Source organism: Accipiter gentilis, chromosome 12 (assembly GCF_929443795.1).
Source record: "Accipiter gentilis chromosome 12, bAccGen1.1, whole genome shotgun sequence".
Taxonomy (NCBI): Eukaryota; Metazoa; Chordata; class Aves; order Accipitriformes; family Accipitridae; genus Astur; species Astur gentilis.
In genome coordinates this window covers 16,776,797-16,790,568 of record NC_064891.1, presented here as the reverse complement: position 1 = coordinate 16,790,568, position 13,772 = coordinate 16,776,797, and the positions used below count along the sequence as shown (strand labels likewise).

Here is a 13,772-nt window from a genome sequence, read left to right as displayed (position 1 = left end):
TCTAAGTGAGACATATTAAATACCTGTAAGTGCTTTTTAAAAATAATTTTGCATAGACACCACAGCATGTATAATACACTCATATCTAACCTGATTTTAAATAATGTCTCTGTTAATTTCCAGTAGAAAAATGTTGACATTCTCAATATATTTCACGTTCAGTTTACTTTAATATTGTACTTGGTGAGCATCTAATTCACTCATTTGGAGCAGCTGTGTGAAACTAAACCATCAGACTTTGTCCCAAGTGTGTTTTGAACTTCTGTAACTAAGTAAAATGAAAGGTATAAAGTATTTTGAAACAACCAATAAATCTGTTATGGAAAATAATACACCCACATGGAAAAATTATCCATGTCATTTCATCATGTAAAAAACATAGTTTGTACAGTAAAGTTTCTAAAAGCATTAAATTTCTAACATTTTAAAATTACAAATAGTTATAGATAAACAGTGGTCAAAGTAATTCACTAATCTCTGTGTTTTGTAAACGAACTATTTGGCTGGATAATGATACACTCATAACAACATGATTGATTCTGTTTGCACAAAAACAGTAGTCTATGCCCAAGTAGCAAAGTTATACGGAAGAACTCAGACATAAGCTTTACTCCCATACTTGCATTATTACAGGAATGTCCCTATTGTTATATACAGGAACAATTGCATATCCAAACTAAGGGTGGGTGTATAAGCCATGCTCTAAAATCTGTACTTACATAGAACTAGGAAAAAAAGACCCTAACAGAATAGACAGCCACATTACCATTATGGAAAGGAAACTGAGCACACAGTATGAGTGGTTGACCTGGATCTTGGGAACTTGTAAAGTACAGTCAAGCAGGTAATTATAGATACAGCCTGTATGACACAAATGATGTGCAATACAGTTTGACCATAGGGACCATGAAAAGAAAGTAGGGACCTGTGGGATATTATTCTTCCCTGTAGACAACTGTTAGGATGAAAATGTAAATCAGACCTGGCCTTCTCAAATTGTTGCACTGGGAAGTGAGAATAGCCATAGCATCATCCAAGGGAAAAACGCAGTGGAAAACAGAGTGGACTACCTATAAGGGGAGGCGGTGTGAGGGCATGCTGGCTCTGGTCACAAGGTCGTTTGCTGGTAGCAACAACAATTGAAGTAGTCTTGAAGCAGCTGGCTGCTGCCATGTACTCAGAGCTAAAACACCCCACCACGCACAGTCCCTGCATTTTTAATATGTGGACTAAGTCTGTTAGGAAATAAAAGGCTATAAGCAGTTTAAAATATCACTCTCAAAAGTTAATTTTTATAAAACAAAACATAAGTATAAATATCATTATAAAACAAAGCTTGAACAAAGGCTATGGAGAATGAAAAAAACCATTGCTTTCTATTTGCTCTGAGTGTCTTCACCTTGTAATAAACAATATTGGACACAATTCTAATATAACTTCATTTGAAGATAACCGCAGGCACTTTTTAGCTATCTTGTTTGCGACATCAGTCTGGTTATGGGAAATTCATCCATGTTTTACCTCAAAGCACCTGCTAATTTGGACCCAGAAAGAATACAAATTGTATAATTATTCCCTTTATAACTTTTACACACTGGGTACCATCCACAGCATAATGGAGAACAATGGCAGTAGTTTCTATGCTTTAAATGTTGTTTTCTTCACTTCAAAATAGCAATTTAAGTGTAAACAGTAGGAAGGTGAATAAGGCCAATGACCAGTAACAAAAAATTTTGTCCAAACAGATATCTTTTTATTAAGAAACTTTCAAAGTCAAACAATGAAACTCCTTAATATCTGGTGCTGCTGATGTAAGAGTGATTAATTGTGTAACTCACCTTTATTCTGTTTCAAGTATCTGCCATGGGGCCACAGAGCACTGGAAGGGCACTTTTTGGTATGGAGTTCTTAAACCTAAATAAATGAATATATAAATAAAAACCAGAAACCTGGCCTCTAAGAAAGCTGCAGTTACTAAACCCCTTTCCATCCACTTAAAGGCACAAAACCCTATATAAAATATCATTTAAGAGATTGTCATCAATATAGTATTTCATGTGATTTCAACCATGTCACACAAATAAGGTTAGTACTTAAACACAAGAGATTGGATTACATCCTATTCTTTGTACCTGTGTAGTCTGAACACCTATGTAGCTTATTCTGACAATTTAATGTTTAATAATAGAATCCCACCACCGCTGATTGGACCAGCCATCTAATATGCAGCCGCCTGACCTAAGACATGACTATAGGTAACTCAGAGAAACTAAACAGAATTAACAATGACTAAACTCTGCCCTCCCAGAGTTAACACACACAAATATTACATGATTCAGAAATACTTATGTAAATAAATAGTAAGGTAGCCTTCACTCCTGTTCAGCCAAAGCCAAGAAGAAAACCATTATGAATTTTGGGGTTCAGTACCTCATTGCAATGGGGGACCTGTTAGGAACCTAAATGTGCTTCCATCACATCATAGGGTCTTTGGTAGCAGATGCACAGGTTTGGATGAGAGCAACAGAGCTCTGGTACACTCCCTCCTGTGGTTGTCTCTCTGCATGCCCACCACCTCCATCTAGATAGCAAGGCAGCTGCATGCCATGGCCCAACCTGAAGCCAACCTCCCAGTCATTCACACCAGGACCTCTTTCCTTTTCAATGAATTACTGTCTGTGGGAGAACAGGTGGTCATCCAACGTGAGGCCAGGACACAAATAGCGCAAGGGCAGAGATCCATGAGCCAGGAAGGCTTCCAGGCTCTTCACTGCAGACCAACTACTGATGGGCAGGCAAGGGGGTGGAGAAGCAGGGCTTCACAGCCTAATCCAGCTCTTTTCTACAAGTATGCTTGGAAGGCACAGTGTGGATACGATAGTTCACATTACCAGGGGAATCTCAAGTCTCATCAAAGGTACTGATGTGAAAGAGGTGCTTAACTGAACTTTACGTTTTGATCACGTGACTTACTGCTTACAGGCATTTTACCAGATCAAAGGATTTAAGTACCTCAGATTAGGATCACGTTCTTCACAAAATCACATCTTTGTGCAAAGTTCATTTTCAACACCATGCTTCTTTCTTGACTCATTGCTTGGAAGCAAAACAAAGTAATTAAATGCAGTTTCATTCTATACATTCAACATATACAAATGCATTTGTGTGTTTGGTATTTAGATTGCACATGCTGGTATAAATAATGTTTTAACCCAGTAATGATTAGGTTAAAAAATCTGTTCATGAGAATGCAAACTAAAACCTGAAATCCTGTATTTGGTAGCGTAAAGCTTCAGAATCTTTCTGGAACTTATGGACTTAATTGCCAACAAACATTAAATAAGAGGAGATTTTTTTATTAGCTAGATCACAGTTACTTATTTTGGTAGAAATCTATGTGGACAGAGTCACCATTCTCATGATCTGAAATAACTGCACAATGATTTGATGAAACTGAGGGGGGATATGCTTTGATGACTGTAATCCTGAAATTTGTGGATAAACTTCTTGCTAGCAAAGAATCATGACCATTTCATTTTATTTTTGTTTACCTAACAATGTACTGTATTATTTCCTTGATTTTTAATAGAAATCGATCTTTTAGAATACGTTCTGTGCTTCTCTTTCGTCTTCTCCTATAAGAACACTGTTAATTATTCCTATTCTGACATCCTCCCGGTCACTATCCTCTGAAATATTTATAATGCAGAGGTGATGCAAAAGAGGCGGGGGGGGGGGGGGGGGGGGGGAAGTGGGGAAGTGGGCTGGGGAAGTGGCAAATCTTCAGTTAACATTGAGTTTTACAGCTCTATGAAAGGTATGCTTTTAGGTGGGACATGAGAATAAGTGGTAAATGTGTGTTCCTATAAAGGTGTTTTGAAATTCTGGGGTAGGTTTCAGACCATGATGTAAAATGTCAGACTACAGACTGTGTAAACTATCATAGCTCCACTGGACTCCAATTGAGGTTACAGCATCATGATTTTAATCTTGGCATTTTGTAGCCTGGCATGCTGCTGTAGTCTCATACAAATCTTCATATATAATTTAACATTTTGAAGTGCTCTTTTTTCCCTGTATTTTGACTGACAAACAACCTGCTTGCTGCATGTCCTGTTGTAATGCTGGACTTTTTCCCCCTTCTGCGTGAATAAAAGCACATTTGGTTTTTATGCTACACCCACTGCACTCTTACTTCCACTATCTTTATGCAACACTTTTTTTTTTTTTTTTGACTGTGAGCAAACACATCCACCCTCTCAGCAGTTCCCTGGATCAGTATTTTGTTTGTTAATGAACTTAGTATGATGAGCTATATGAATAGCTTCCTCTGCTATCAGATTGTACTCTGAACCTTAATGACAGTTCCTTATCAACAGTTCCAATTACCAACGAATCCCTAATGCGTTCTTCTTTGTCTGCCCACATTTCACAACATTTAGCCAGTTGTCACAACATCCTAGCAAAAGCCTTTATTGATCATTCCCTTTTTTGATACGTAATCTCCTCATGTCTCCTTTTCACAACAGTTTATTTCTACATTTTTTCTTATCTCCATACATGAGAACATGATAAATGTGGTCACCTATGGCTCCCCTACTATGATAGTCTGTTACTGTTCCTGTTACGTTTGGAAGCCAGAACAACGATCGCTTCGGGCAAGCTACAACAAACTGTAAACCAGAATCAAAACTTTCAGGAAACTATTATACGTAAGCTACAACTGAGATTTTGCTGCTAATTAAATACTTAATGTTGTGTATACAGTATTATTCACATATAGGGACATGGGAATTGGGAAGTTCTCAATTCTGGTATGCAAAAATAATGATGTTACACTTCCTCTGCTACTCCAACCTGGCACATGGGGTCATACATATTCCTACAACCTCCTCACTTGGGCGTGGCTTTTTAGAAGAACTTTTGGGAGTTCAGCACCCCAAAGCTTACAGGTAGAATACTTTCAAGGAATCAGATCTGTATACTGAATAGGGTTACTTTATTTATGGTCATTTCAAGAGCCCCTGGCACATTTACCTTACTCTAAATTCTCCCCAAAACTTTCTAGAACAGGTTTTTTTCAGCAGTAAAAACCTCCACTCTTCCATATTCTGTGGAACAGGTACAAAAGAAAAAATTGGTTGAACTTCAGAATGGGTCTCTCTGCAGTTCCATTTATTCCAGTAATTCTTTTCATGGCTTGCACCAAATAAGGTTTCAAGGCTTCTAAAAATTCTGAAGCAATAATTGTCTAAGATGCTTTATGCAATTAATGCTGCATCTTTCCTCAAAGGACTATGCCAATATAAAGCATGTTGTGTTTTGTTTAAAAAGATGGATTGCTACAGAAAAGCCTCCTGTACCCTTTTCTTCCATGAAAAGCAGATGGTGTGTTAATGCATAAAACATACAAAACTGTGTCTCAGAGTGTAGTTTCAGACTATCCTCAGTATGTAGGCTCTTTAAATTAAAATGTTAGTATACAAGCCTTTAGATCTTTCATCTCTTATCTTTCCTCCATCAACAAAAAGTACACAGTAGTAGGAGACAAAACAGAAATTTAAAATCTATGCTGTCTAGCATCTCATTTTGTTTTTAGCAGCATCTCCCAGAACCAAGTGACAAAAATCTAGATCAAATCATTAGGAGTCACTCCTGTGTTTTTTTTTAATTAAATATAAAGCAAAAGTTTAGAGCACCAGTAACAAAAATTAAAACAAGAACTCAGCAGAGAGAGATCACACAGAAGCATTAAGCTTCATACTTCCAGTTTCAAAAACATCACATTCATCAGCTTTCACTGTGAATTAAATACGTATATTGTAATACATATACCCATTGCTTTGCAAGCATCTCTCGGTAGAACTGGTAATTGCAAAAACCTTGGTCTAGATGAGGCAATGCTTAAGGCAGCGCTGCAAGAGTATGGGCACATGGCATGTATCCTAGATGGAGCACAGGAGTATCAGCAGACCTCAGCTGGCTGAAGCTAACACGAACCAGGCTTTGGTGAGCCAAGACTCAGGTTACCACACCACATCCTTGGAGAACATGGGAGGACAGGATACATGGGAGCGACTGCTGTGCATGTCTGGTACAGATTGCTTCATCAGGAAGAAGATGCAGATGAGGCCTTCTTCAGACATCTGGAAGGAGCCTTGCATGCTTCCAATGTCAGCTCTTCTGCAGCTCTGTGACAGATGGGGACTTGTGCTGGCAAGAAAATGAAAAGATGATTTGACTCAAGGTCACAGGCAAACTGAGGGACAAGCAAGGCAAGGACTAAAAGAGCTCCCATTAAAAATGTGTTTGCAGACCACTTCCTTGCAAAGTGATACTCTTCTTTCCCTTAGGAGCAACAGGGATATTAACTCACCGAGCACTTCTTTCTTCCCTAGTATGCATAAAGGATTTCTCAAACTAGGATAGAAAGAAGAGGGAGTACCGAATGACCAAATGTATTCTGTGAGCTAGGGACTGGGGGGAAGGAAGGGGGAAGAGGATGGTTAGGCACAGTGACTATACAAACAGTTAAGAAATCAGTAGCATGCTCTCTGTTAACATGTGTTTCCAGAATGTAAAGAGTAATGGGTAGATGCAAAATTGTGCATAATTCATGGAATACAGGTGTGGGTGGGTTTTTTTTGTTGTTTTGTTTTTAGGTAATGCAGGTAGTTTTCTTTCTCTTTTAGGGACTGAGGCAATCATCATTACAAAAAGTTTAGTGGTTTTCCGACAATTTTTTTTTTTGCTCCAGTCTCTTCATTGTCAAACCCCATCAGTCAAATTTGACGTTTAAATTGAGACTACAAACCCACTCAAGCCGTAGTTCCAAATACATGCATTATCCTCAGGGGCTGAGTCAATACAAAACCAGAAAACCAAAGTACCAAAGTATTCCTTAGAGGAGATATCCATTCTGGTAAGGAATGTTTTAAATATGAGTATTTCCTTCTAGGAAAAGCTAGAAGAGTAATCAATCCTTACTAAAAGAAAAAATCCTAAGAGTCCACAGTTCCAGAATGAAATCCTATCAATTGACACAATTGCACTGTAGATGAAAATTTTAAATAACAGCAAAACATTATCTGTCCATCAGAGCTGCAGGATGACAAATGCCCATGCCACAAGTGAGATGCCTCTCAGCTGAAACCTAACTGCTTTAACGAGACATTCAGAATGCTTTACAAACAGGACACCACTGCAGCAGAATGGCAAAGCTATCTACTGCTGCAAACAGCCACTTTTCTTTCTGTTATCTACCAAAACAAGAGCCCTATGTGTTCAATCCAAGACACATAAACATGATCTGGGTAGTTATGAATGCTATTTTTCCTAACCTAGCACATTTCTTCAAATTTCCCCCTGTGCAGCACCTTTACATACAGTTGATACTATGGTTTTTCTGCATATCACTCAATGTAAACACGTATCAACCTCTCAGACAGGAGCTGGTGTTTCTTATACCTCTGTTCCAGCAACAGCAGTGTAAATTTCAGTGCTGAGGAGCACATTGTTTTGTTCTCTCTCTGGCCACACAGATTCCTGGTCCACTAGTAATAACAATACCAAATACACCCTGTACTGGATGAATTACTCAGCTGTATCACCTAAAATGGTGGATAGCATGAGAATTTGATGGTCAGAATGTGGGAAAGTTTTCTCTATTTTCTTCCAGTGTGTAGAATACTTCACTCAAATGTTATTCAGGCTACCCGTGCTAACGGCCTGCAGAAGAATTTAGGCACTAAAGTACTGAATAGCATTTCTGAAGCAGGATGCCTATTTGCCATCCAACACCATAAGTGCCTTGGCTTTTCACAGTAAAATTATTTGGATATCCATAGTTGTGTTGATAAGACAAAGTTCTTGAGTGACGTCAGCAGTAGCCAGCTAACAAAAACCAATGCAGGAATTCCTCTGCCTGCTTGTGCAAGCCTCCTCTAGCATGCAAACTCTGAAAAAGGCACTGGTTTGAGAGCTACAGAAAATGCTACGTGCTTCAGTGGATGCAACCTACACCTCTCACTTTAAGGTTGTGGTTCTCCCAGGAAGATTAAGTCTCTCCCACTGCTGTTTTGGACAGTATAAAAAACAACAGGTCACTGAATGCATGTCAAGTATGCATAACCACAAGAACCCTTTTCAGCTTTTCACTACTGGTTTTCTATTTCCATGTGCAATGTGTTTCCAGTTGCTCAAGTCAACTGAACTGAATAAAAATTTTCAAGAATGTGTAGCAATGGACCATTTTAACAGAAACTTTGCTTACACTTTGTGCTAAAGCTCATGCTCCAACTGTATTAACACAAAATAATTCCACAATTAATAGTTAATATGGACAGAGGTAAAATTTTAACAAGATTTGTCTATTTGAAGAAATATTTCAATGCTGACTTCATATTTATTAAACTAAAAGCTTTTTTCTTTTTTCCTTTATGTTTTATTCATAAGATCCCCTTTTGCTTTTTTTCAGTTTAAATAAAGAACTGTGATTATCTGTAAAACTGATTGCTTAAAGTAATTAATCATTTTCCTTATGAAATTTCCTGGGTAAATTAAGGATCTTATAATTGAAGGGTTTTCTCTTGTGTAAATGGAACATGCTGAGAGCCTAGACTGAGAAATAAATGTACTGCCCAGACCCCTAGAGCTGTTTCTTTTATATTCTTTTACTAGAACTAATAGCTGTCTGACAGTAGTGCAATAAAGTATTGTTTTTAATTAATAGAAATATATTGATATCTCCTTAATAATAATAATTTTCTAAAAAAGAAAATGTTTAGCCAATTTTTTTTTTATAGTAATCTAATAACAACATTACTCTTGCACTCAGAGTTTATATTCAGCATGCAAGCCAATCATAAACATGATTGAGGATAAAGTGATGTTTGCTTACAGGTCCCTCAGCAAACCTAAGCTGCAATTGCAGTGGCTTTCTCAGAGTTACACCAATCTGTATAACACAGGCCAGAACCACATCCAAAACTCCAGATTACAGGGAGTCATTTAACCAAAAGACTCTCCATTTTCTCTTAGATCAAAGCCAATATTGTGTGGTATCAGATAACCACGTGGAAGGAATATGGAAGACCATCAGAAAACCCTAAGATATTAAAGAGACAGAATCTACATGTACATGTATATGTGTGCTTAAGCATGCTAAAACATGTAAATATTGAGACTGTTAAAATGAATAGGAGATCAAAACATGTCTGCTCCTTGAGCTCATTAAAAAAAACAGTATTCTCTCCAAGATTCTTATTGATAAAGAGTAGTGAGAAACATTAGGAAGATTGAAAACTATGGAAATGTGTAAGAAGATTTTGAAAATAACCAGGAAGGAGTCAGAAGAAGGTGAGTAAGCAAGAAGATGTGGCAGTCAGTTTATACAACCCCCGCTGGAATAAATGCTTGAAATGGTGATAGAACAGTTGGATTCCACCGCCTTTGGACAGAAAAAGATTACAAATTGAATGAGAATTTAACAGGAGTACAATTGTAATAAGGGATTGTTTGTATGATGTTTCATACTAATTCAATCTCAATTTCTTATATTTGCTTCTTGGTGGGCTGACTGTGGCTCAAAGAATTTTTGCTGTGTGAATGTGCTATTTAGTTCTTATTTACAGCATCATCAAAAACACAATAGCATGGCTGTGAAACATTGTATCTAACACATTCATCAGAAAAAGCTGCAATTAACATAGTATTACTGACTCAGATTTTGAAGCCAAATACTCAATTCCTGCCAAACTGTCCTACAGATAACATGGGTAAAAAGAACTTCAGAGATTCACAGTGAACTCTTGAGACAATTATAAACAGCCCATTGCCAAGAAGGCAGACATCTGCATCCTTGGCCTATGTGAGTTTCTACTACTCTAACTTAAGTAACAGTCCAAGTTATCCAGCGTCCAAGAAGAATATGAAAATGCAATTATTAATTCCCACACAGGCTACCATAATCTGTGTCCTTCTCGGGAAGGAGGTGCTTTGACCAGATAATTTGTATAATAATTCAATATATAATGTAATATTTTGGCTTTGTACAGGAAGCATTGGGACTGAAAATCAGTATCATCAGAATGAAGGTCATTTCTAAGGCTAAGTAACATCGGAGTCAGGAAAAGCAGACAAATTAGAACATGAACTAATTAAAACCCTTGTTGCAACATCATTTGGATGAGATTATTAAACAATTTAGAAAATTCATTTTTATTACGCACAGTCTACGATGCTTCCTTCGCCAGGGCTAGATGCAGAAACACCAGAATATTGAGCTGCTATAAAGCCCGCTTTCCTATGGTGCCAAATGTCAGTAAGGATCATACAGGTGTTACGCAGTCACACTCAAATGACTCAGCGCCCTTATCTCACAAAGACTTTAATGAGGCTGGGATTTCTCTGACAGTCCATGTACGGTCAAGTTTTTTAGGCTATAGACCACACAAATCATGCACAGACAACCAAGCTAGGAATAAACAAATTAAGAGGATAACTGACTGCAGTAACTGACTCACAGCAATCTTCCTGGTGTACTACGTTCCCGCTCTCAAAAGAGCTAATTAAGTTACGCAAAGTGTAACGTTAATGAACCTGTATAGCTCCTACAACTTGAGGAAGCTTAAGAAATGTTCCCTGCACTAAGAAAGGTGGCAAAAATAGTTGCGACTACTCCATGTCGCTCTCTTTAGACAAAGAAGAAAGCAAACAGAATATCACAGCAACTGCATCCTAGATTTCAGCTTGCTTCCTCAGCAACCACAAGTCAGGTTTATCTTTGGTCACAACCTCATGCTCAAATTTTCCTAACGGGCATCATTACAGAGTTCCTCAAACTCTCGAGAGCCTCCCAAGATCATGTCACCCAGCACGGTGGGGAAGGGCAGGTTATTTGGGGACCCTGGGTAGGAGGATGACACAAGCAAGCTGCTGACAGAACCCAACCTTCCTATTCCCCGGGGCCCTCTGCAGACGGGTCGTTTTAAGACGTGACCCATCCCCCGAGCTCAGAGCCCACAGACAAAGCGCGCTCGGCCCGACAAGGCCATGGCCAAGGCCAAGGCCAAGGCGGCAACAGGCGGCTGAGGGAGGCGCCGTCCCGCCGTGGGCTCGCACGCGCCCCGGCTCCGCGACGTGCGACATTCTGATTGGCCCCGGCGCCCCTTCAGGGGAGAAGCCGGTACGTGACCGGCGCGTCCGCGGGCAATGGCTCCACAAGATGGCGCCGCCGGTGGGGGGGGAACAGCGGTCAGAGTTCCCCAGTCAGGGAGGGAAGGGCACACACGGGAGGAGCGAGGTGCCTGCGTCTGCCTGCACAGAACGCACGAGTTCCCAGTACAAGCATTCTGAAAATAGGACTAGGAACTTAACTTTTTCAGTATTATGTTCAAGTAATTTTCCTACAGTGAGAGCGTGAAGGCAGACGTTTAAGAAACGTGTTTGAGGATCTGCATCTTTAGCATTGAAAATTTCTCAAAAGAAGTTAAGCAGCTAGTAAAAATTTTAGAAGTGCTAAAGGGCTTTACTTTCATTACACGCAGTTCTCATCTGCATTTTTTTGTTGTCCTTCCTGCCAAGAACTGTCACAGCAGCTTGATTTCTTCAGGTGAAATACCGAAAGGTGTACAAGAGATGTGATTTCTATTAATTGCAATGAGAACTGCATTCCTATGGGTATTTCAGGTTTGGGTATATTTGTCTCGGTTCCCAAACTGCAAAACGGGGATACCGTACCTTGGTTTTACAGGAATTTTGAGAGTTTTAAATATGGGAGAGTTGCTCAGCTGAAGACACAGAAGTGTATGAGTATGACAGATAGACTACTTGAAAATGCATAAATGTAAAGCAGAAAAGGAACTGTTACTGAATAGCATGAGGAAAACCATGTACTACTATATGATTTTTTTCCTTGATCATTCTAATGATAAAAGACCAGAAAACTTTTACCATTAAAGCAAAAGCTGCTGAAAGTTGATACGCAGGAAAAATGGCCAGCCAAGATATTTGAACATGGGCTCAGCATTTTCAGATCTGCTCTTTTGTTCTGTTTGCATAATAAAGATAGATTTCCATAACTTAAATAGAGAAATAAGTATAGGAGGTTACCATTTAAGTTTACATTATGCCGAAATACTTTTTGATTCTTAGAGAGTTAAGTCTTTATTCATACTATAAGCATCAAAACAACTTTATTAAGTGTGCACCATTATACAAGGCTGCATGCCAAAACTTGTAAAATGTCAATGTTGTGTTTTTCCTGGAATCTTATAATTAATTCATCATCAGAATAGCTTTGGGGCCTTATTCTGATCCATTTTCTAAACAGTGTTACCAGGAAATTATGTTCTGTGCTTCTGTTTATTTAAAGAATATCACTGCTGAATTTACAACAAGCAAACTAGTTAAACGAAAGCCTTTGGGGGAATGTAGTAAATTAAAAATGAAAACACAATGAGAGGAATATGGAATTTACAACCAGAAAAATCTCATAAAGGAGTGTACATTTGGAGATTTATATAAATCAGATACAGCTTCTGTAAATACTCACAGCATAATAAATAAATGATTGCTGAACTCAAAGGCTAGTAAGTTACGTTACCATATCCTGCCTGACTGCTCCATCCTGTTATAATGGGAGGTTCCTACACAGTAAGGGAGAGGGTTTTGTTCGTTACTGCAGTGAAGTGACGTGAAAACTCAGAGATTTACCTTCAGTTACTGAGAAAGGGCCTGGCCCAAACACACTGAAGGTGATAATTATCTTTCCAAATATCTCAAGGGCATTGATTCAGAGACACATTATATTTTAGCACAAATTACTCATAGCTCGATGGCCAATTTCAGTGAAGTTGCCTTCACTTACATTTGGGAAAAATATGTTTCCAAAGTGAATTCAACATTATGAGGAAAATGTATGTGAATAAAAAAAAGTCAATAGGATTACAGCAGATATAAAATAAGTCCTTGTCTTTCAATAATGTTAGAAAGGTTATTTTAGCAATCTTCTTTAAATGGCAAAATTATGCATTCTGGATATTATCTTTGACTTCCAGTAGTAAAATTTCTATCTGGAAAGAAGCAAGATTATAAGAAAAAGAACATAAGTAACTAGGGGGAAAAAAATGCAGGCTTTTCCTGTAATGTATTCTTGCAGAAGATTTGATTCTACTCATCAGCTTACAAGCTGCCTTGCTCCTAGTATCTAAAAATAAAGGCTAGACGTTTGCTTCCAGTTCCACAGTACTCTAGCAAAACTTGAGTTGTAGTTATAGTCAAGACTTCAATGAAGATAGCATAGTAGACTGGCCAGCTGGAGGACAGTCAGTGCTTCAAAGGCATTGTGGATAAAAAGAACATAACTGCTATGAGGAGAAAGACACAACAGGGCAGCAGTATCTCACCAGTTACATACGTTTTAAACGTTTGGATGTCTCTCTCTTGCGTTGTACCAATGTCTCTGAAGTGTGCTTCCTACAATTTTCCTCTCCTCCCTTCCACATGTCTTGTGACTTCAAGTGCACAGTGTGCTTCCCATTCTTTCCTTGCTCTGCTGAACTTAAGAAGCAACAAGAGAAAACCCTGTTGAGACTAAGGCAAATTGAAAGGATGTCAGTAGTCGCTTGAATCTTCTCACAGATCTTCAGCTGCGAAGAAAAGGAATGATCTGTGAAGCTCATTCAGATGACAGCCAGCGAGCAGCAGCCTCTAACTTGACACCCTCATAGATGCATTAAAAACTCTGACGGAAAAGATTAACAGGAGAATGG

At 38.6% G+C, this 13,772-nt stretch overlaps 1 long non-coding RNA gene across 1 annotated transcript; it reads right to left on the bottom strand.

The window, feature by feature from the left end:
- Positions 1–1,838: 1,838 nt before the first annotated feature.
- LOC126044881 (uncharacterized) lies at positions 1,839–13,554 on the bottom strand. Its single transcript, XR_007507806.1, has 4 exons — positions 13,418–13,554; positions 6,001–6,213; positions 3,013–3,096; positions 1,839–1,914 (listed from the first exon to the last, which is right to left on the bottom strand). It is a non-coding gene; the product is annotated as an uncharacterized LOC126044881 (long non-coding RNA).
- Between the last annotated feature and the right edge of the window lie 218 nt (positions 13,555–13,772).